Source organism: Ahaetulla prasina, chromosome 10 (assembly GCF_028640845.1).
Source record: "Ahaetulla prasina isolate Xishuangbanna chromosome 10, ASM2864084v1, whole genome shotgun sequence".
Classification (NCBI taxonomy): Eukaryota; Metazoa; Chordata; class Lepidosauria; order Squamata; family Colubridae; genus Ahaetulla; species Ahaetulla prasina.
This window is the reverse complement of record NC_080548.1, coordinates 10,711,662-10,736,433: the sequence shown is the minus strand read 5'-3', so window position 1 is coordinate 10,736,433 and position 24,772 is coordinate 10,711,662. Positions and strand designations below refer to the sequence as shown.

At 42.0% G+C, this 24,772-nt stretch overlaps 1 protein-coding gene across 7 annotated transcripts in view; it reads left to right on the top strand.

Annotated features, from left to right (window-relative positions):
• COL8A2 (collagen type VIII alpha 2 chain) overlaps window positions 1-24,772 on the top strand; it is a 293,599-nt gene that overhangs the window by 136,415 nt on the left and 132,412 nt on the right. The window contains exon 1 of one of the 7 annotated variants that reach the window (XM_058196265.1): window positions 24,237-24,375. The exons of the other annotated variants lie outside the window; for them this stretch is intronic. The gene's annotated coding sequence lies outside the window, so the exon portion shown is untranslated. Of the gene's footprint in view, window positions 1-24,236; window positions 24,376-24,772 lie in introns of those variants that run through there. 7 annotated transcript variants of the gene reach the window in all.

Here is a 24,772-nt window from a genome sequence, read left to right as displayed (position 1 = left end):
ATCGTTAAAAGGGCAATGGGATATTAACATTGTGAGGTGTTTTTCACTTCTTTTGGCCCAGCTTTGTCCGGGGTGGTGAGCTTTCTTCACAACCTTGTGATGTCCTGGCTTCTGGGCCAGGCAGCCCAAAACGATGCTTGTTAAAGACAGGAGTTGTTATGGAGGGAGGCAAGGAAACCTGAAGAGGAGTTGAAACACGAAGTTATCAAAAAAGCCGCATCTGGTTTGAAGGACCCTGACTCATTCTTGGCTCTTTCTTCTGAAGTACCCTAAATCTTCCGTGGGATGCAACTTCAGGGCGATGAATTAATAGGGTTGGATTTGTTTATTTCTTAAATTTATAGTCTTGGATCAATGGGACTAAGATGATCCAGTGAATTTCATGGTGGAATTAGGGTTTCTGGGATCTGTTGGGCCATAAACACAGCACTGGATAATCGCTCTGTTGTAGTGTTTCTCAAACTCGGCAACTTTTGGAAACATGAACTTCAACTTCCAGAATTCCTCAGCCAGCTATGATATCTACACATCTTAAAAGTTGCCGAGGTTGAAAGCACTGCTCTGTCGTGTCTTTTCTGAGCACCTAGTAACTGAATGTGCATATTTGCTGTAAGACTGTAGAGATTCTCAGTCATCCAGGTCAGGGGTCTCCAACCTTGGCAACTTTAAGACTTGTGGACTTCAACTCCCAGACTCTGATCCAGGTCATGGTTCTCCAAAAGGTGCTTTTTCAGGAGAGAACTGGACTTCCTTGTTTTTTCTTTGAAGACTCTGCAAGGAATATAAATCCTTCCATTCTCCACTATCCAATCAGAGCTGAAGAAGCTTCTTGGATGAGAAGTGAAATATCTTCAAAGAAAAAACAAGAAAATCCAGTTGCCCCCCTGAAAGATCACCTTTGGGACATATTTGATGTAATTTGTTTAATGAGAACTTTGGATAAACCATGAAGAACACACTATAAATGGATAGCTGAGCATTGAGAAAAAGCAAGGTAGAGGCCTTCAAATAATATGGAGACACCTAGTGAGTCCTGTGGACTGTGAGAAGAACCAAGTGATTGGTTTTGGGCAAAGTAAGGATCAACAGCTCATATGATGCAATCTCAGCAAGGATAAACTCACAGCTTGGCACATGGCACAACTAGATGGTAAAGTCAAGGAAAGGTAGTGGACAAGGCGGATGGACAGAATGATGGAAGTTTTGGGACGATTTTGAAAGAGATGTTGGATTTCCCATTAGGATATTAAGACAGAAGGCAATTTGTCCATGTGGTCACCAGGAGTTGGGACTGATTCAAGGGCACTTAACTAATTACTGTGACATGTAGTAATTCCATGCATCCAGGAAGTAGCTCGCGAAGCTTGTAAAATTAGGCTGACCAGAAATATTGAACCACTGTGGTAAAAAGCTAAAGGAGTCCCTGCAGATTTTACTCCGTTAGTCATTGCTGACTCCAGGGGGCAATGCTCATCTCCGTTTCAAGGCCATTGAGCCAGCACTGTCCAATGACATTTCCATGGTCACGTGGCCAGCATGTCATCACGAAACGCTGCTACCTTCCCATTGAAGTGATACCTATTTATCTACTTGCATTTGCAATGGTTCGAACTGCTAGGTTGATAGGAGCTGGGTTGAGGACATGAGCTTATCCCATCACACGGAGCTTGGGTCTCGGATCTGGGCTGCTGGCTTTCCAGTGGACAAGCCCAGTGTCTTAAACACTGAGCCACCATGCTGCCCTGGAGCACTGAGAGCAGGAACAACAGCAAAAAAAAAAAAAAGACAATTGACAAAATATAAATTCTTGCAAATGGGAATGAAATGACTGTGGCAAAAGAAAGCAAAGATAGTACCAAGAGTAATAGGCACCTTGGGTTCCAGTGCAAAACATCTGGTGTACTACTTGAATACCATCAGCATTGACAAAATCACTATCAGTCAACTGCAGAAGGCAGCTACTCGGAACAGCTTAAATCTTGTGATGAGATCTTTAGCACCATAAAAAACAAACTGCCTATCCCAGCTCCTTGGGAAGGACTTGATAGGTGGGAAAATATGCCAAATAATAAATTTTTGCCACAATTGTTAAGCGAATGACTGAGTCAAGTTGATTTGAATCACACAGTCATTAAATACTTGTTGGAAGCTTGTTGAGAAAGTCACAAATGTTGAACGTTGCAACCATCGTAAAACCATGCTGGTTGCCAAGCACACAAACTTTGATCATGTAATCGTGGGAAACCTGTGATGGTCATAAAAGTGAGGACTGATTGTAAATCAATTTTTAGTGCTATCGTAACAACTTTAGTTGCTAAACAAATGGTTGTAAGTCAAAGACTACCTATACTTGCTGTCTGTGTTCTTACTGTTAGTAGTTGTTGTATGTGCTGTAAAAATACGAGACTGTGTGCCATCACAACTGCATTTAAATTTTGTTCCATTGTGTTATTATAGAAAAATATTTCAATCTGTTAAAAACCTTTCAGTTTAAAGTTTCAGCATAAATCTTTTCCCATGCTTGGAAAAAATGAAACACAGGGGAAGTAAAACTTAATCTTGTGATATAAAAGAGGTTATTCCTAATTGAAGATGTCTAAGGCCCAAAGTTCCAGCAAAGTTCAATCGTATTTTTCAACTTCTGTGCAACTATATTTGGCCAGTCAGTTTCAGTTATAACTGATATCGTTGTGGGCAAACACAACAAAACCAGACTGCTTTCTGGACTGGTCCTGTTGGCAATTCATGCTAATTGTAATGAATCCTTCAGCTGTTCATAGCACCTTCTCAATCTTGGCTGGTCTCAGAAACTGATCTCAACTTGAGGGCATCTTATTATCTTGCATTACTGTTCAGTTTGGAAGTGTTACTGTGATTGATCCGGGACAAGGTAGGAAGGTCACACAGCCAGCTGAGAGTTCAAACTCCCCTTTAATGCTCCAAATGTCCCAAATGCTCCAAAGCACGCACGCACATATACTGCAGCCTCTGGCTGTGCCCAGTCCAGCAAAACAAAGGAACAGGGAAATGAGTCCATAAAACAAGGAACAAACAATTGAGTCCACAAGTAAGGAAGAAGCAAGCAGTCCTGAAAACTCCAAATGTCTGTACCGGCACACCAAACTCTACCAATCCAGCATTTGTTCCTGACAAATGCCTCTCCCCACAGCGTCTCTTTAAATCTCAGTCCCCAGGTATGCCTTGTGAAGAAAAGGGGGGGCATTCTCCTGATTTGTTGGGTCAGCCTGAGCTGTTCCCACCTTCTCTCCACTCTTCGTGCTCGGGGATCAGGAGGGGGCCATCCTTGCTCATCGCCTGAGCTCTGTCGCTCCTCATGTCCACTGCTTGCCCTCTCTCGGTCATCCTGCCCCTGTTCCTTCCTGTTAACAATCTGTCCTAATTCTGAGGGTCCCTGGGATGCCTCGGCCTGCTCCTCCCTACATTCCTCCAAAGCTGATGAAGCCGCCCCCTTGATCTCCGTTGGCTCTAGCTTCAGCTCATCTTCCTCTGCAGATTCGTGACGGGGACATGTCAGTTACCGTTTCAGACAGGAAGCTGCGCAGAGAGTGGTGAGGACGGCAGAAACGATTATTGGAAATTCACTACCTTTTATTCAGGATATGGCACATAAGCCCTGCTTGACAAGGATCCTCAGTATTGTCAGGGATGCTACTGGTTTTCTTGGTTACCTTCTGGGAAGAGGCTTTGTTAACTAACCAGGGCTGTTAGTTAAATGTTAGTTTTGTGGTTTCAGACTCACTTCCTGGTCCTTCCTTCCATCCCTCTGCATCAGACAAAGGTGCTGAGATAAGCATACCTGGGAGTGCTTAATGTACAGGTAGTCCTTGACTTATGACCACAATAAGGTCCAAAATTTCTGTTGCTGAGTGAGACATTTGTTAAGTGAATTTTGCCCCATTTTACGACATTTCCTGCCATAGTTGTTCAGTGAATCACTGTAGTTGTTAAATTAGTGACACGGATGTTAAATGAATCCGGCTTTTCATGGACTTTTTTTGTCAGAAGGTCACAAAAGGTGATCACGTGACCCCGGGACGCTGCAACTGCCATAAATATGAGTCAGTTGTCAAACGTCTGAATTTTGATCACATGACCATGGAGATGCCCCAACGGTCATAATTGTGAAAAACAATCCTTGGTCCCTTTTTTCAGTGCCGTTGTAACTTTGAATGGTCACTAAGCAAACTCTTGTAAGTGGAGGACTATCTGTATTTGGTTTTTTTTTTCTCGGCCGGATCTTATTATCTCCTATCAGCCAACAGCATGGGGAAGCAATTAGCTTTCTTGACTTGCTGCAAGGAAAGTGTTTCACAAACCAGTCCGAAATCATTTTGCTTTTTTATTTATTTGAATTTATATCCCGCCCTTCTCCGAAGACTCAGGGCAGCTTACACTATGTCAAGCAATAGTCTTCATCCATTTGTATATTATATACAAAGTCAACTTATTGCCCCCAACAATCTGGGTCCTCATTTTACCTACCTTATAAAGGATGGAAGGCTGAGTCAACCTTGGGCCTGGTGGGACTTGAGCCTGCAGTAATTGTAATTGCAGGCAGCTGTGTGTTAATAACAGACTGCTTAGTCTGTTGAGCCACCAGAGGCCCTTGCTTCTTTTCCATGAATGATCGCTGCTTAACCCCTTAGCACACGGCTCTCCAAAGTTTGAGTAAATAAGCCCAAATGGGATAAAAGTAGTTTTTTTCCTTGGCACACCAAGGAGGACACACCAACCTATTCCCCAATCATTACAGGGACATTTCAATTGGCTTGACGTGTTTTACCTACATTAAATAAAAAAGGACAGTCTGATAAGCAGTTTTGGGTAACAGAAGAAGAAAAAAAACACGGGAAGTGCTGCCTTAGCATCTTTCATTACCTTTTTGAAAAAAGATGCAGAATTTTGGCTTTGCACCAACTCCTATCAAGTCTTCCTAACCTCCTGCTCCTTAGATTGTCCACAAGAAGGAATTACAGGTGGATCTCAACTTGCAACCACAACTGAGTCCAAAATTTCTGTTGCTAAACAAGACAATTGTTCAGTGAGATTTGCCCCATTTTAATGATCTTTCTCGCCACACTTGTTAAGGGAATCGCTACAGTTGTTAACTCATTAAATTGGTTGTTAAGTGAATCTGGGTTCCTCATTGACTTTGCTTGTCAGAAGGGGATCACACGCCCCCGAGAAACACTACATAAATACATGCCGGTTGCCAACTATCCGAATTTTCATCACGTGACCGTCAGGATGCTGGTAACAGTTGTAAGTGTGAAAAACGGTCATAGCTAGGTCACTTTTTCAGTGCTGTTGTAATTTCGAACAGTCACTAAGTGAATGGTTATATGTCAAGGACCATCTGTCATATGATGTACTCTCGTGCTGTCTGAAGGGTTTATTCCAGAAAGTTGAAAAATGTCAGTTTTGAGAAGGAACTGCCATAATTTTCCTTAGGGTGTAAGTACACCAGATTGTGCCTTCTTTGCCTGCAGATGCCCCCGATGTATTCGCCACATCTTTGAAATGTTTTCTAGGTAGCCCTCAACTTATCACAACCATTGGGGCCAGAATTTCTGTTGCTAAACAAGGCAGTTGTTCAGTGAGACATGCCTGATTTTATGACCTTTTTTGCCATGGTTGTTAAGCAAATCACTGCAATTGTTAAGTGAATCATGCAGTTGTTAAGTGACTTTGCTTGTAGGAAGCCAGCTGGGAAGAGTAGAAATGGTGATCGCATGACACTGGAATATTGCAATTTAGTGGACAACCAATTAAATATGAGCCAACAGTGTGCAGTGGCAGCCAAAAAAAGCCAATGCAATCCTAAATTGCATTAACAGAAGGATACAATCAAGATCAAATGAGGTCCTAATAGAATAGAATAGAATAGAATAGAATAGAATAGAATAGAATAGAATAGAATAGAATAGAATAGAATTTTTTATTGGCCAAGTGTGATTGGACACACAAGGAATTTGTCTTGGTGCATATGCTCTCAGTGTACATAAAAGAAAAGATACCTTCATCAAGGTACAACATTTACAACACAAATGATGGTCAATATATCAATATAAATCATAAGGATTGCCAGCAACAAAGTTACAGTCATACAGTCATAAGTGGAAAGAGATTGGTGATGGGAACTATGAGAAGATTAATAGTAGTGCAGATTTAGTAAATAGTTTGACAATGTTGAGGGAATTATTTGTTTAGCAGAGTGATGGCCGTCGGGAAAAAACTGTTCTTGTGTCTAGTTGTTCTGGTGTGCAGTGCTCTGTAGAATTGTTTTGAGGGTAGGAGTTGAAACAATTTATGTCCTGGATGTGAGGGATCTGTAAATATTTTCACAGCCCTCTTCTTGATTCGTGCAGTATACAGGTCCTCAGTGGAAGGCAGGTTGGTAGCAATTATTTTTTCTGCAGTTCTAATTATCCTCTGAAGTCTGTGTCTTTCTTGTTGGGTTGCAGAACCGAACCAGACAGTTATAGAGGTGCAAATGACAGACTCAATAATTCCTCTGTAGAACTGAATCAAGTAGCTCTTTGGGCAGTTTGAGCTTACTGAGTTGGCGCAGAAAGAACATTCTTTGTTGTCCTTTTTTGTTTTTGATGTTACTGTCCATTTTAGATCTTGTGATATGATAAAACCTAGAAATTTAAAGTTTTCTACTGTTGATACTGTGTTGTCTAGTATTGTGAGAGGTGGAAGTATGGAAGGGTTTCTCCTAAAGTCTACCACCATTTCTACGGTTTTGAGTGTGTTCAGTTCCAGATTGTTTTGGTTGCACCACAAGGCTAGTCATTCGACCTCTCTATAAATAATAATACCACTCTATAAAGCCCTAGTAAGACCACACCTAGAGTACTGCATCCATTTTTGGTCACCACACTATAAAAAAGATGTTGAGACTCTAGAAAAAGTGCAGAAAAGAGCAAGAGAAGGACTAGGGGAGACATGATAGCCATCTTCCAATACTTGAGGGGCTGCCACAGAGAGGAGGAAGGGGTCAACGTGTTTTCCAAAACTCCCAAAAGCCAGACAAAGAATAATGGATGGAAACTGACCAAGGAGAGATTCAATCTAGAAATAAGGAGAAATTTTCTGATAGTGAGAACAATCAACCAATGGAACAGAAGTTGCCTTCAGAAGTTGTGGAAGCTTCATCACTGGAAGCTTTCAAGAAGAGACTGGACTGCCATCTGTCAGAAATGGTGTAGGGTCTAGAAGACCTTCAAGGTACTTTCCAACTCTGTTAATCTGTTAAACTGACATGCCAGCTTGCCAAGCATCTGAATTTTTATCACATAACCATGGGGAATACTGTGATATTTGATGTCGTAAGTGTGAGGATCAGTCCTAAGTCCCTTTTTCGCTGCTGTTATAACTTTGAACAGTCCCTAAATGGATGGCTGTAAGTCGAGGACTGCCTGTAGAGTGTTCTATAAAATCTTGCTCTTTTTTTTGCATTCAGGAGAGCCAGATGCTTTGAGTGCTATTGTCAATTTCTTTCCTTGGACTTAAATTGTTAGGCAGGCTACCATATACCACAATAGGGACATTTCAGAGGCAGTTTTAGCAAAGAGCGCTGGAGACTTTATTGATTTCAAAGATTTTATAGAGCTGCTCATTTCACAGCAGTAACTTTGGGCAGGGTGCAAAAAAATCAAACTGCCATAACGATATAAACTTTGCTGTCCCAGTTAAACAGTAACACGCCCACCCTCCCCCCAAAAAAACAACAACAAAAAAAAAAAAAAAAAGCCACATCACTAAATTGAGCTCACCAACTTTCTAGCCCAAATGCCTAGGGGAATAGCTAGGGGACATAACATGTTTGTCATTTTCTTTTTTAAAGTGACAAAAAGCAAGGCTATTTGTTAACTTGAGGCCTCCCCAGTTATTCTTATGACACCAGATTCTGCCTTTTAAAATCCTTCCAAAACTGTAAAACAGCTTCCCTCAAACAGGCTGAAATTAACAGATTAACAGAGTTGGAAGGGACCTAATAGGTCATCTAGTCCAACCCCCTCCCCGCCCAAGCAGGAAACCCTACACCATTTCTGACAGATGGCAGTCCAGTCTCTTCTTGAAAGCTTCCAGTGATGAAGCTCCCACAACTTCCGAAGGCAACTTCTGTTCCATTGGTTGATTGTTCTCACTGTCAGGAAAAAAAATCCTTATTTCTAGGTTGAATCTCTCCTTGGTTAGTTTCCATCCATTGTTCCTTGTTTGGCCTTCAGGTGCTTTGGAAAATAGTTTGACCCCTTCCTCTCTGTGAAAGCCTCTCAAATACTGGAACACTGCTATCATGTCTCCCCGTGCTCTGCCTTGTGTCTTGAGGGGTGGGGCACAGGGGGAAGGGGTGGAAGGACTAAATGTAATCCAAAGCCTGTACTTTCTGTATACTGCACGAATCAAGAAGAGGGCCGTGAAAATATTTACAGATCCTTCACATCCTGGACATAAACTGTTTCAACTCCTACCATCAAAACGACGCTATAGAGCACTGCACACCAGAACAACTAGACACAAGAACAGTTTTTTCCCGAAGGCCATCACTCTGCTAAACAATTAATTCCCTCAACACTGTCAAACTATTTACTAAATCTACACTACTATTAATATTCTCATCGTTTTCATCACCCATCTCTTTCCACTTATGACTGTATGACTATAACTTTTTGTTGCTATCTCTAAGGGTTAAATTGCAACCTATGACCATCATTTGTGTTGTAAATGTTGTACCTTTGATGAAGGTATTTTTTTTCTTTCTTTTTCTTTTTCTTTTCTTTTATGTACACTGAGAGCATATGCACCAAAACAAATTCCTTGTGTGTCCAATCACACTTGGCCAATAAATTCTATTCTATTCTATTCTATTCTGTTCTGTTCTGTTCTGTTCTGTTCTGTTCTGTTCTGTTCTGTTCTGTTCTATTCTATTCTATTCTATTCTATTCTATTCTATTCTAAGAATCTTTTCCTCTTAAATTGACTTCTGTAAATCTCTTTTGAATTGATGACATAGGAGTCCCTGCAGATTTTACTCTGCTAGTTGTTGCTGATTGTACGGAGTGGTGCTTGTATCCCTTTCAAGGCCATTGAGCCAGCATTGTCCGATGACATTTCCACAGCTGTCCCGGAGCGCTGTTACCTTCCCACCGAAGTGGTGCCTATTTACTTACTCGCATTTGCATGCTTTCAAACTGGTAGGTTGGCAGGCGCTGGGGCAGGAACGGGAACTCTTTCTGTCATGCAGACTCGGGTCTCGAACCTGGGCTGCCCACTTTTCTAGCCAACAAGCCCAGCATTTTAACTGCTGAGCCACTGTACCACCCTGAGTTGATGACATACCAAAAAATAAAAAGTAGTCCATTTTTGCAACCTTTCTCTGTTGGCTATTTTACTATCCTACATGGGTTATTGCTCCCACTAGCCCTTTTCATACTGGCTATATCTGTGATTGTGCCTGATTTGCTATTATATGAGCATTTCTGTGCATATGCTGACATACCAGCCATGAATATTTATTAATAGAAGAATCTGATCTCTACGCTGAGTCCGTTGGGATTTATTGGGTTCTTGGCAGAGGTGGGTTTCAGCAGGTTCTGACCAGTTCTGGAGAACCAGTAGTGGAAATTTTGAGTAGTTCAGAGAACCGCTAGTAAAAATTCTAACTGGCCCCGCCCCATCTATTCTCTGCCTCCCAAGTCCCAGCTGATTGGGAGGAAATGGGGATTTTAGAATATCTTTCCCCTGCCACGCCCACCAAGCCACGCCGATAGTAAAAAAATTTGAAAGAATTTGAAACCCACAACTGATTCTTGGTGTTCTCTAAGCTTGGTTGTTTTCTTGCAAATGTTCATTACAAGACTAGGGGTAACATAATCAACCCAACCAAGAACTTAACAATTTAACTCTGAGCAACTTTTATTCTTTGCTGTTGGAAAGAGATTTATTCCCAGATAATACATAGAAGCAAAATAAACATCTTCCACTGAAGGAAGGTCCAATTCCATTTCCTTCCTTTTCTCCAATAGTTTATCCTGAACATGGGTAGTTCAATTAGGTTAGCTTTGAACGTAGTGGTGGCAGACAGTTGATTTCCATCTACTCTGTTTTACGGGGAAAGGAATTGTCTTCACTTCAAGGTCATTTCCTTTTTGTAAATATAGTACTGTATTTTAACCTTCCAACAAATTCCCATAGCTTTTTTTTCCCCTAAGCATGAACAGATTTTCCTAATGTGGAAAAGTTGAAATAATCTAAAAATGTCTTTTCATTGGTTGAAACAGCCCATATTTAAGAGCCCAGTTTTTCTCTACAGTTACTGCCACTTGTTTGAATGTTTTCATCATTAGATGCACAGCTGGATGAAGTAGATGTTCTTTGATTTGGTAAAGAAATGGCACTTTCAAGAACATTGCAGTCTTCTAAAGAAATTTGGTAGCAAATTTTCTAATTTCAAGGTCTCCTTTAGACCTTGGGCAATGAGTATCAGAGTTTGGCTAAAAGCATGGTGATAGTTTCTGAGTTGATGTATGATGGTTGCATCATTAAAGAATTAACAGCAATCCATGACTCTGTCTTGGGTTTTTACTGGATGGTATCTCAAAAGCCCAAAGAAGAAGAAAAAACGGTGAGGTCCTTAATCCTCTCTAAGCTTGGTTGATGAACTGATGATGTTACCAAGTTAGATAATGAAACATCTGCAAGAAAACAACCAAACTCACAGAGCACCAACGACTTCACAATGGAACCCTGAGCTATAAATATTCTCTTCTATTGGTAAGGTGAAAAAAATACGATGGAATAATTCTATTTTTACCTCAGTGTTTTAGAACCTGCAAACTCTAATAGCCATGAGAAGATTATGGCCTCTGGGAATCTGGAATCTTTTAAGGAAGTTTAAGTTGTGTTGTTTAATTGCAGAACAAACTGAGAGTGTGGTCATGAGATATTTCTGCTCTGAATGGTGAGTAGGAGATTAGCATGGCAGAGACTTTCAAGCTGCATATCAATGTTAAATGGGGGGAGGGGGTATCACCTTTAGGCACCATGAATCACCAGAAACATGCAAAACAGACGGGGCTAAAGAATTGAGGATCAGATGTGATTAGTTCTTGCACTAATGGAGTCCTAACACACCCATGGCATTGTATGGGCAATGACTGGGGTTGGGTGGGAGGATTCTTTCATCAAAGCAGGAGTTTGGGGAGGGGGGAATCTCCCAATTATAAAACTTCAATTTGTACTAATGTGGAAACCTGGTGGTAGGCAAACCACACAGCAGAATCATAGTTCTCTGCAGATTGTTGCAGTTCGCACAGGCATGAACTTGCAAAGAGATAGTCTCCATGATGCAAGATGAAGTTATGCTGATGCTAGACTGGACTGTAATATGCATGGAAGGGAGATTTCCCAGGAAGCACACATGCTCTTGGATGGAAGAGAGAGGATGGATATAAAAGCATGGAAGAGAAATCCAAAGCCCTTGACGTCTCCTGATGCTTCCCTTCAGGAATGGGGTAGAGAACCTGTAGGGTACATGTGGTCCTGAAGCCTAATTTCAGCATTGAACCGAGGGACGCAGTTCTGCAAAAGGCTTTGTCGTACCACAAAGTCCTTCTTTGAAATAATGGTTCTCTGTCTGTAAGAGTTGTTACAACAAAAGAACTAATTTACAGACCAGAAAGTAGCGTATTTTTCAGTCTATAAGATGCACTCCCCCCACAAAATGGATGGAAATGTCTGTGCGTCTTGCTGAAGCCCTGCCCACCCGCCTCCCCCCATTCTTTAGCCATTTTTAGCCTCTGTGCGCTCGATTTTTGGCCGCTTCGTGCCCCATTTTTTGCTTCCACACACCTCATTTTCGGCCTCTGCGTGTGCCATTTTCGGCCTCCACACACCCAGTTTTCGGCCTCCACGCGTCCTGTTTTTGGCCCATTTCAGGTGGCAGAGATTGCCATCGCTGATTGCCGCTGATTGTGGCGATGCTTGGCAGTGATTGGCTGCAGCGATTGATAGCGATTGGTGATGGCAGCAATTCCCGCTACCTGGAACAGGCCGAAAACGGGACACGCGGAGGCCAAAAATGGGACATGCAGAGAGAGCAATAGGTGGTGATGGCAGCGATGGTAGCAGCAATCCCGGCAGCCTCGAACAGCTGATCAGTGGTATTCCGGGAGGCTGAGCCAACCACCACCAATCAGCTGTTTGTGCTAAATCATGCTGTGATACCATGCTGAAGCTGACCAGGCTGTTTGCTGTCTGCTGCAAGGACGCTAGCCAGATGAATGCCGATGTATGCTGGGAGACAAAGGCTATTTTTTTTCCTGTTTTTCTCCCCAAAAGCTAAGTTGTGTCTTATGGTTCAGAGAGTCTTATAGTGCAAAAAATTTGATACTTGTGTTAAAGGAAAGTAATGTGAAGTATTGCTTATGGAAAAAAAATTAAGGAAAAATAGAATATCTGTGAGTATGCATCAGCCATACAGATAATCCTCGTTTAATGACTGCTCACTTAGGATCTGGTCAAAGTCAATATGGATCACCAAAAATGGTATTTGCAATCCAGTTTCAAAGTTCCAACAGCTGCACGCATACACACAAACACACACTGTGGTCACATTCAATCTGAATTTCTGATGCGTGGCAACAAGTTCTCATTTACAGCTGTTTGCAGCATCCAGTGGTCACGTGACCAAGATTTTTAGCATTGTTTGGCTATTTCCTGGGTACAATTGATTTTTTTAATGACCAACACATTTGCCTAATGACTGCATTTGCTTCATGACTGCAATGGTCACTTAATGACACTATTAAAAAGGTTGTAAAATTGAAAATAGTCACATGATGACCTGCTTAACATTATGACTTATGGCTGTAATTCAAGGCTCAGTTACAGTTGTAAGTCAAGGAACGCCTGTACAATAGATTATTCTTTCATTAGTTTAATAAAAAGAAGGACTAGAGGAGACATGATAGCAGTGTTCCAATATCTCAGGGGTTGCCACAAAGAAGAGGGAGTCAAACTATTCTCCAAAGCATCTGAGGGTAGAACAAGAAGCAATGGGTGGAAACTAATCAAGGAGAGAATCAATTTAGAACTAAGGAGAAATTTCCTGACAGTTAGAACAATTAATCAGTGGAACAACTTCCCTGCAGAAGTTGTAAATGCTCCAACACTGGAAATTTTTAAGAAAATGTTGGATAGCCATTTGTCTGAAATGGTGTAGGGTTTCCTGCCTGGGCAGAGGGTTGGACTAGAAGACCTCCAACGTCCCTTCCAACTCTGTTATTATTTTATTTACACAAAATGACAGTATACACAGCAAACGAGATAACTATGTTGGATTTCGTATCAGATATCACTAGTCGAACACTTCCCAAGCGTTTAGGACTGCGTGATGTATATTGGCAAATTATGCGAGCAGATCCCAGTAAGGTAGTCTTCTGCAGCTGACCTATTATTATTATTATTATTATTATTATTATTATTATTATTATTATTATTATTATTATTATTATTATTATTATTATTATTATTCAAATTTCTGTCAATATTATATTGTGCAAATTCATTGTTCATATAGTCAATTCAGCATATAGAGTGATTATGAAGAATGAAGTTGAAAATCATCTAATTTTAAGACTCCACATTTCTCCTTTCAACATAAAGAGATTGGCGTTCTGTTTTCAAATCTAGATTTCCCCACGTTGTTAACGAAACAGAATTATAACATCTGAAAATGAAAATTCCAAGCTAGAAACTTATGTGGCATCCAGGCTTCTGAATTCCAGCTGGCATCTTTTGCTAGTCAACAGTCTTTTACATAGGTAATAATGATGTTGTCAGAGCTTTTTTTTATTATTATTATTTACATTTATATCCCGCCCTTCTCCGAAGACTCAGGGCGGCTTACAGTGTATAAGGCAATAGTCTCATTCTATTTGTATATTTTTACAAGTCAACTTATTGCCCCCCCAACAATCTGGGTCCTCATTTTACCTACCTTATAAAGGATGGAAGGCTGAGTCAACCTTGGGCCGGGCTTGAACCTGCAGTAATTGCAGGCTGCTGTGTTCTAATAACAGGCTTCTCTACAGCCTGAGCTACCACGGCCCTTTGGGCTGAGAATACTGATTCTCATGGTATGAGAAACATTTTTTAAATTTATTTATTTTATTTTGTCAAGCATGTATTAGGTAACAGATATAAGTATAAACTTGATTATGAATACATGAAATGGATATGAATAAAAGGGAGCATGGGATGTCTGCAAAATACAAACAGTCCTCGATTTACAACAATTCGTTTGCAACAATGGCAACTGTTTGAAGTTGCAAGGGTACTGAAAGAGTGACTTATGAACCATTTTTCACACTTACGACCGTTATAGCATCCCCGTGATCACATGATCAACATTTGGGTGCTTGGCAACCGGCATATATTTATGACAGTTGCAATGTCTTGAGGTCATTGATCACCTTTTGGGAGCTTATGATAGGCAAAGTCAACGGGGGAGCCAAGTTCACTCAATAGCCATGATACTAACTTAACAACTGCATCTATTCGCGTAACACAGGGGTCTGCAAACTTGGCTCTTTTAAGACTTGTGGACTTCAACTCCCAGAGTTCCTCAGCCAGCTTTGCTCTGGGAGTTGAAGTCCACAAGTCTTAAAAGAGCCAAGTTTGCAGACCCCTGGCTTAACAGATGTGGCAAGAAAGGTTGTACAATGAGCCAAAACTCACTGAACTACTGTCTTGCTTAGCGATGGAAATTTTGGGTTCAGTTGTGGTCATAAGCCGAGGACTACCTGTATGGGAAACATGTTAAAATGGTGGCCATGACAACAAGCTATGTTGAAGAACAAGTGAAAGAAACCATGTTAACTTGGAGTAAAAACTTTGGTTACAGTATCGATTTAGACAGTTGGCAGGAATTATGAGAAAGAAATAGAAAACTTACTTTAGCTACTATGTATAAAGAAAATCTATACAAGATGTTCTATAGCTTGCATCTCCCAACCACAAGACTAGCCAAAATGGACAAAAATCGTTCACCAATGTGTTGGAAATGCGAGGTAATGCCAAGGACTTTTTATCATTTGTGATGGGAATGCCCAAAAGCCAGAGATTTTTGGCACCAGATAAAACAATGGCTGGAAGGGACATTCACGCAAAATATAGAGTTAAAGCCAGAACTTTTCTTACTGGATGTTAAAAAGGACAAATATGACAAGAGAACAATATATCTAATGTTACATATTCTAACGGCAGCAAGTTTGGCCTTTGCACAAAACTGAAAAAACAAAGAGACACCCTCAGGAGAAGAAATAGCTAAGATATTAACATGCGCTGAAATGGACAGGTTGACTTTGGAACGCAAAGATAAGAGCGAAACAGAATATTACGAAATCTGGAATAAATTGTAATATTGGTTGGAGAAGAGGAGGAACGCTGGGATAAAGGATCATTGATGAGTTAAAAGTTTAGAAATCTTTATGTTAGTTTTCCGCGATAGATAGGAATGAAATTGGTATTGATATAGTTTTCATAATGAAAGAATTTACGTGTTTGAATTGTGATAGATGGTATATACTTGTATAGCAAAAAGGAACTGTATTTGTTGCAAGGTAAAACTTGACGGAAATGTCTAAACCAGGGAGACGACTTCCGGTGTCCAGAGGCAACGGTCGTCTGGAGGCTTCTCCTGCCTCCAGTGCCTGAATCCGGCCGCCGCCGAGGCCCCCAGGGGCCAGGTGTTCCGAAAAGGACACCTGCCGCACGGACGGCTCGCCAGGGGTCTCCCAGCCGACATACAGGACTGGGGGGACCGATGCTGGCGCGTCCTAGGCTCGGCGGGGTTTGGAGGCCACGGGCCACGGCCATTACTTTGGTCGTCGCCTGGGCGCTGTGCCCGTGACACCGGGCTTTGGATTTATAACTGCAGCAGCCTGGTGGTGAACAGGGAACGGAGAAGAATTGAGGAATGGAGAAGGGAAGGGGATATCGGTAAATGCGAGTGGAGTGCTCCGGAGTGCGGGGGGGTTTTTCTCCCCTGCGGCTGGAAGGAGCACGAGTCATTCTGGAGAGAGGAGAACTTAAAATAAGAAGATTACTGGTTTTGTGGAGCTCTGGAGAGAAGAGGTGATGGAGAAATTTAGGAGGGAGGTTTGAGGCCCCCTCCTCTGAGAACAGTGGTGGCGTCCAGCTTCCGCCTTCACTATGAGAATTTTGATGACATCACTTCCCTTCGGCTTCCTGGTTGACTAACTGTACTCTGGACTCGTTGCTCCTGTGAGTGCCCCCTGGTGGATCCGGAGGAAATTACAAGGATACTGTGCTTGCCTGAGGATTTTGAATTTTTTTTTTAAATGGCAAAGGTCAGAGACCAACTGCTGGAGAGATGGAAGAATTCTGGAAAAGTTATCCAATATGGACAAGAAACTGGATGATTTGCAAAGAGGCCAAATGGAAATAAGAGCAGAAATTGTGACTATCCAAAAGGATTTAAAGGATACTCAACAAGTCTCAGCAGAAAACAAGCAGAAAGTGGAAGGTCTGGAGGGTGAGATGCGGGCAGTGCAGAAAAGAGAGGAGATGACAGGCAATGCTGTGCTTGGACTACAGATGGATAAAATGTCTTATTTCCTTAGGTTTCAAAATTTGGAAGAAGTGGACCAAGAAGATTTGAGAGATGTTGTGACTAAATTGTTGGGAGAATTTCTTGGGAGAGGTGTTGATTTCATGAATTGGGATGTGGATCGAGTTTATAGAGTTAATTCACAATATGCACGCATGCAGTTCCCAGAGAGGTTCATGTCAAATTTGTGAGAAGAGAGACGAGAGATGAAATTCTTAGAAAACATAGGAGTGGGGCACTGACTTACAGGGGCAGGAGATAGCCATTCTGAGGCAGATTCCCAGACAGGTGCGTGAAATGAGAAAGAAATATTACTTTTTGTCAAGCAAATTGTACCAGAAGGGAGTAGGCTTCAGATGGCTGATGCCAGAGGGATTGATGATTTTCCGGGAGGGCATTACGAAAAAAATTAGTACAATTGCGGAGGCTACGGCCTACGTGGAGGAATACAAAGCCCTCCTGGAATCAGATGACCCAGGAATTGAAGAAGGGGAGGTTATAGACCATGGGGCGGAGGCGGCTGCCGCTGTTGCGGCCCTGGAGTTGGGTCAGGCTGAACCCAGAGTTCTGAGATCCAAAACTAGGAAGTGATAAAGATATTTGGTATTGTGTTGGTTTTCCTTATTCTCTTTTGTACGATATTCTGTTTATTCTTGACCCTTCTTTATTGCGTATGTAAGATTTGTAAACTTAGCTACTTCGTGTCACCTGTTTGCCATATGGCTGTTGTATGTGTTAAAAAATTTGAGTAAAATTCTTATCTTGTATAAGAAAAATGAAAATTTACCATACCTGATATGTATTTGTATAAACCTTTTTTGACCAATAAAAACTTTTTGAACAATAAAAAAAAGGAAATGTCTAAACCAGAAAAGTCACACCATGTCCAGCATTTTTAATTGTACTATTAATAAAAAAACTTTTTTTAAAAAAATGGGGGCCATGACGGGTACCATCAATGAGACTTCAGTGTACCATCAGTATCACCATCTCAGCAAACCGTGGAGGCCACACTGCCTGGACCTGTCATCCTTATGAAAAAAAAAGGCTGAGTCCCCCATAACCCAGTCTTTACCTCTTCCAGATGACACCAATTTCTGGGGCAGCGTCTGGTTGTGGTCAATCCATTAGCTGCATTCTCTTCTACACAAACATCTCTTTCCCAACCTTGGCATTTATCTGGTTTCTCTGAAACCTGATTTTATTTTACTAATTCACAGCTGGTGTTCAGGGTCTTCCTAAGAAAATGATCTCAACCTTCAGTCATTTCAGAAAGTTTCCCCTTACTCCTTTATTTAAACAGCAAGACAATTTCCTAAGCTTAACGCCAGAGTTAGCAGGAGCAGTTAGCTCAGAGTGTACATAAGTGGATTTTTCACCTACCGTAGGCTGGCTCCATTCATAACTGTTCTAGCAGCAATGTTTTTGCACACAATGATGCTTCCTGCAGAGGAACGGCTGTGGAAAACTAAACACCAGGAATAAAAATCCATATTAATTTTTCAGGAAAGATCTGTCCACTGAATATTGGTTTCTTCTGGCACTGTCTCTCCAGACTTTCTCAGAAAATCCATGTGGATTTTCCATTCCAACACTAACTCCTATACAGGTGCTAAAATATTTGAACTCTGGTTCAATGATTGTTCCATCTTTTAGAAAAAAATTGCTGAAAAGATAACACAAAAGGTAATTAAATATAATTATGTTTCTAAGAAATAATGGTCTTGGAGCAGATGGGTATGAATCCTCTCAGTCTTACTAATTTTATTTATTTGCTGTTCAGTCATAGACCAAAAGTTAACATACAAAACTCAAAACAAGTAACTTAACAAAGGCCAAATTTATTTGAGGAGGGTGGGGAAATCAGTCTACATAAACCAGTTTCTGAGTCAAAACCTGGCTTACCTCTGTATGGATTATTTCTAACATCTTCTAACAGAGGTGCAGAATGTACCACATTTTGAAAATTTAGTAAGAGTTGTTTTCTCTTAATGGGAAAAACCAGGGGTGAGCTTCAAAAATTTTAGCAAGGGGTTCTCTGCCCAGTTGCTAGGTGGGCGTGACCACGGTGGGTGTGGCCTAGTCAGCCTCCTGCACCATGGTGAGTTGGTATTTTTGCCCTCCCCAGCTCCGGAGGCTTTCCTTGAGCCTCTGGGAGGGCAAAAATGGCCTCCCCAGGCTCTGGAGGCCCTCTGGAGGCCGAAAATAGGCCTGGCCTTCCCGAACTTCCAGTAGGCTTATTTTTCACCCTTCCCGAGCCTTCTTGCATGCCCTGCACTCACTAGCATCCCAAACAGGCTGCACGGGGACTCCTGGGAGTAGCGGGGCAGGGTGGGAAGGGCCAGCCAGAAGTTCTCCAAATTGCACAGAATCTTAGCTAGAGGTTTTCCTGAACCCGTGCAAATCCCCAGCAGCCCACTCCTGGAAAAAAGCCTCTCCTAATAAGGGGAGAAATTAGTTTTACATCTCATATAAGGTCCACATAATATATAGCTGCCACAGCCTCTACCTCTGATTACATATGCAAGTATTGTGAGGAAAGACATCAAATGATATTCTACATGGAGCAGAGGTGGTCTTGTAAAAATAGTGTCATGGCCCAAGAAGCAGAAAGCCACATGGAATTACCTCGGAGCAATGAAAGAGGTGAATATTTGCAGCTCAGAGTTGAAACGAGGAGTCCATGGTATTCTCTGAGCCCTGAGAACTAAGCTCAAGGGAGCATCAAGGACTCCTTACTTCTGAGCAATTTCGTTTATTGTTCCTCAGCTATAGAGAGAAATCTTGCCAAAGTAAAGCAATTACTTGCATCATTAGAGATATCGTCTGAGAATGTCTAGGGAGGAGCCATCTTAACTCTTTTTTTCCCAACCAAACTATCCAAGCTTTGTTGCCTCTTTACCCTCAGGAATCCAGTTCCTCCCTCCTGGGAATCCAGGCTACATTCCATCACATTATTTAAGGATGGTGTAAACCAGCCCTCCACCTCAAACTTCTCATCTTTCATTTTGTAAATCTAAACCAGGGCTGCATTATTGTGTATTCCTCCACTCTTGAAACTGGTTGAAAAATACACGGCATAATCTATAATGCCAGTGGTGGGATTCAAATTTTTTTACTAGTGGTTCTGTGGGCATCAGAGGTGGGTTTCAGCAGGTTCTGACCAGTTCTGGAGAACTGGTAGCAGAAATTTTGCGTAGTTCGGAGAACTGGTAGTAAAAATTCTGACTGGCCTCACCCCAATCTATTCTCTGTCTCCCAATTCTCAGCTGATTGGGAGGAAATGGGGATTTTGCAGTAATTTTCCCCTGGATTGGGGAAGGAATGGGGATTTTACAGTATCCTTCCCCTGGAGTGGGGTGGGAATGGAGATTTTACAGTATCCTTCCCCTGCCATGCCCACCAAACCACGCCTACCAAGCCATGCCACACCCAGTAAGCCACACCCACAAAACCGGTAGTAAACAAATTTGAAACCCACCACTGGTGGGCATGGCTTGGTGGGCGTGACATCGCTTGGTGGGCCTGGCTTGGTGAGCATGGCAGGGGAAGGATACTGTAAAATCTCCATTCCCATCCCACTCCAGGGGAAGAATACTCTAAAATCCCCATTTCCTCCCCACTCCAGGGGAAGGTTACTGCAAAATCCCCATTTCTTTCCGATCAGCTGGGACTCGGGAGGTAGAGAATAGATGGGGGCGAGGCCAGTCAGAGGTGGTATTTGCCGGTTCTCTGAACTACTCAAAATTTCCACTACTGGTTCTCCAGAACTGGTCAGAACCTGCTCAATACCACCTCTGTATGATGCCCTGTTAGCAGAGCTCTAATCTGTCTCTGTAATGAGAACAGGAATTGGTTCTGCCTGTAGAATTGAAGAGCAATGATTGTTAGATTCCCCTAGTTTTGGTTTCCTCTCCAACTGGTTTCACCTGCTGGTAGGAAGAATCATCATTTAAGTTGATTCTTAAGTTGGGAATGAAGACATTTGGCTGAGGGCCATGGATGATAGTTGCAAATGAAGAGGTGTTACATCTCCGGTTACTTCTCAATGCTGATCTCCCAGTCTTCTGGAAGCTCAAGTGCCTGGAAGAACAGAAATCTGGTCCACTAGTGGATAGCTTCTTCCACCTACCCAGGCAAAGCAGAAGTGAGGTCAAAGCCTGTTCCAAATTTGCATGATCAAACTCACAGTTTCAAAGCAGGGATCAAAGCCCAGGACAAATTTTGAGAGAGCTCTCACCCTGCTTGCCCAAGGCTGGTCTGGTTTGCCTTGGGGGTGGGGTGTGTGAGACCTCTCTTGAAGTTGCTTTTGATCTCCTGGGGGACCCCAACCATCAGTTGGAGAACCCCAAAGTTCTGTGCTAAGGTGAGCATCTTGTGTGTTCCCTTAAAGTCCTGTGTGGCAGTGATGCTGGAAAGTCGCTAAATTACAGTAGTGCAGTTTTCCGCTTTTTCAAACGTATTTTCAGTAAAACAAGTGCATTAGTAAAAACTGAGAATTGGATTTCCTGCCTTTCTAGCATGGGTGAATCAGTGACTGGGCTTTCGTCAGCTTTGGATGGCTGAACTTAGAAACATAAAAATTGTTTGTGCTTATTAAAGCACTGAGTTAGGGCTTTAACTCAGGGGCTTTCAAACCTTTCCAGGTTGCAGCACCTCTAAAAACAGAACAGAATAACAGAGTTACAAGGGACTTTAGACATGTTCTCGTCCAACCTCTTAATCAAGTAGGACACCCTATACCATTTCAGACAAATAGCTGTCCAGTCTCTGGACAGTGATGGAACACCCACCATTTCTGAAGGCAAGCCATTCCACTGGTTTTATTGTTCTCACTGTCAGGAAATTTCTCCTGACAGTTCTAGGATCTCTCTGGGTTAATGTGCATCCATTGCTTCTTGTCTTGCTCTCAGGTACTTTGGAGAATAAGTCGACCCCCTCTTTTTTGTAGAAGCCCCTCAAATATCGGAACACTGCTATCATGTCACCTCAGTCCTTTTCACTGAGCAAACTCAATTCCCCAACCATTCTTCAAATGTCTTAGCCTCCAGTTTTTGTTTTTGTTTTTATTTGCATTTATATCCCGCCCTTCTCCAAAGACTCAGGGCGGCTTACACTACTGTCAAGCAAGTTTCCTAATCATCTTTGTTGCTCTTTTCTGCAGTCTTTCCAGAGTCTCAACATCTTTCTTTCTTTTTTATTGTGATGACCAAAACTGGATGCAATATTCCCGGTGTGGTCATAGCAAGGCGATATAAAGCAGTACTAACCTGTTGGCTTGAATAAAAACATCAGAATCCCTTATCAACAGGCAAGGCTCTAGTAGTGATAGAAAGTCAGTTGCATTTGAGCGAATTTTTGTTTGTTTGTTTGTTTCTCTTACCAAACCCCACTGAATTCTTTCAAAGCACAGTTTGAAGAGTCCAGCTTCCAGAAGAGTAATCAGGCTTCTGTATATTATCTCCATTTCCCTTTGGGCCAGTCCATGACCTGGTTGAGTGGGACCTTCATTTGTCTGTTTTGCTAGGAAATATTTGATCCGCCTCCCCCCATTGGCCGCGCTGTGTCCCATCTGTTGCTTTTGTTCAAATGTCCCGTGGCGTTTTGAACTTTATTAGACACGTGTCTGGAATCTATTCTAAGCGTACGGAAAGAATTACATCCTATCCTCAGTATGTTCACAGACTTTCAGCTTATGGCTGCTGAAAGGTCTGTCAAGTTTCCGCTGCAGCTCCTATGTTTTCAAGGAATGGAGCTATTTTTTCACGCATTTGTGTTTGCAAGTTTGCTATTTATATCTGATACCAAGCATTTGACTTGAGCTGATATCTATTCGCAGCTAGAATTCTTCCCCTTAATTACAAAGTGAGTGATATTAAGGGCGGTGGGCAAAAGGAGACCGCCAAAGAGATCTCCATCCAAGATTATGGTTTTTCTTTTATTTTTGGTGAATCTTAAAACTCAGACTTGGGTTTGGAGAGCGGTTCTTTGAAGAGCTATTGTGTAAGAGCAGAAGTTTTCCAAGCTCCGTCTTAGCATCCAAAAAAACTGGGTTGTATGGCTGCCAGTGAATCATTCTTGTCTGGAAAGGCTCCCACAGTCTCTCCTATATGAACTGCGTATTATTTAACTTGCTTGTACAAGTAGCACCAAACCATTAATCAAATCCTGAAAAATTCTCTATGGATTCAGAGTTGGGCTTCCAGGTTTTCCTGACGCCCCGTTTCCGCAAATATTAGGGTTTGCCACTGCTTTTGGCTCACTTTTAAATAGAAAGAAATTCAAGGCTGGATTCGTACAACATGCTTAACCAAGTCAGTTAAACCCAATGTCTGCATTCGAATAATAAGCCGAATGTGATCAGATTCAATCTTGGTTAGGTCAAAGATCCGTTTGCGTTGTTTGATGAGAGGGTTGTAAGAATCCATACGTGTTGTAGGGTGCAAACCTAGAGCATGGTTTAATTGATGAGCCAGTTTTATACCTATTGCGTAAAGGTACCATTGTGTGTTAATTCTGTTTAGGCCAATAAGGGTCATACAAATGGAAGTGTCATACAGATGGAAGCCATATGTTCAGATTATCAAACTAAAAAGTTCTGGAATCACTTTTCTCTCTGTCCACCAAATTAAAAGCACTGACAGGGATCACACACTGTATTAAAACTTCTGTGTTTATGGTTAGTTTGTTGGTAAACAACGGTCGGTTGCGTTCACAAAACAGGTTTAATCAAGAGGCGCATAAATAGAGATTGAGACCCCATATCTCATGTGAACTCCATTGTACAAGTAGTCCCCAACTTACTCAATTAGGACCAAAATTTATATTGCTAAGCAAGGCAGTTGTTTAAGTGAGTCACACCCAATTTTATGACCTTTTTTGCCACGGTCATTAAGCAAATCACTGCATTTCTTAAGGGTATCCCATGGCTATTAAACAAATCCAGCTTCCCCCCATTGCCTTTGTCTGTCAGAAGTTTGTTGGGAAGGTCACAAATGGGGGAATCACGTGAATACATGCCAGTTGCCAAGCACCCAAATTTTGGATCACATGACGCTGGGGATGCTGCAATGGTCATACGTGTGACCATTGCACACTTTTTTCAGTAACGTAACTCCAAATGGTCACTAAACGAGTGGTTGTAAGTCAAGGACTGCCTGTAATGGATGGTGTATATTAAAAAAATAGCAAACTAGGTTCAAGGCAGTCTTTTCAAGTCCACCTTTCAGGTGGTGCTGGCCTTCCAGGTGCAGCAAAGCTGGCATTGGGACACTTCAGGGATTTTAGGCGAGTTGCCAGTGTAAGCAAAGGGATGAATGCGGAGCATGGAGACGCTTCCCTGGACCCCTGATGAAGGATCCCATTGGGAAAGGAGCAAAAGAGTCAAGGAAAAAAGAAAAACATTAGAGAGGAGAGAACCCTGGGCTGGATTTTTTAAAAAGAGGTTAATGAAGAAAACAAGGCGAAAAAAATGGGTCACATGCTTTAAACCCACAAAATCCTTATTTAAATCTAGGCTTGTCAATCATCCTTAAAGGGCAAAACAAGGGCAGGAAAAGAGGAGCAGCTGAGTTTATTCGAGAGGGTGGAGTCTCTCTACTAATGGGACTTTATTTATTTGTATGGAGAGTTCGTGTTTTCTATTCTCCCGCAAAAGGCTGCTCATCCTTTGGGTTGGGAGGCGGAGGAAGAGAGATGGTCCAGCTCTGAAGGTGTGTGTCTTTTCATTATGCTCTTTGCTCGCTCGCTCGCTCTTCAGAACCAAAACTTTTCAGCATTTGCAAACAGAGGACCCCAATTAAGACTTGCTAGCAGTAATTCTGAATAACGGGAGAAGCCTGGGTGCTGCATTGGGAAATAGGGCACGGCGTCTTGTTTTTTTGAATGCATTATTAATGTAGCATTCCACAAAATGTTCTTTTTCTGGGCTGAGCAAAATAACCTCCCTAGTCTTGAGTCCTTTGGATGAATTTGCAAGGAGAACTTCTGGCCAGCCTGGTTAGTTAGGGGTAGTTGAGAAGACAGCCTGCGCACAGGGTAGGCATGATTAAGAATTACTAGGGCTTCTTGCCTTTACACCTGGTTACCGCCCTAACCCCAAATACCATG